Genomic DNA, 238 nt, shown 5'->3' on the forward strand with positions numbered 1-238 from the left:
TGACTTCATAAAAACAAATATCAAAAATAATAAAATTTGAGTTCTATCCCTCTACTTATCCCAAAACAAACAACCCCTAATTTGGCATAATAGTCTTGAATATGAGACGATTGCATTCATTGTCTATCATATATATCATACAAACTTCAAAATAAATGAAGGTTCGAATAGTAAATTATTATAACTATTAATATTATTTTTTTTCTACTATATATTAATATTTTTAAATATTATTTAT

This window comes from Ananas comosus, unplaced genomic scaffold (genome assembly GCF_001540865.1).
Source record: "Ananas comosus cultivar F153 unplaced genomic scaffold, ASM154086v1, whole genome shotgun sequence".
Classification (NCBI taxonomy): domain Eukaryota; kingdom Viridiplantae; phylum Streptophyta; class Magnoliopsida; order Poales; family Bromeliaceae; genus Ananas; species Ananas comosus.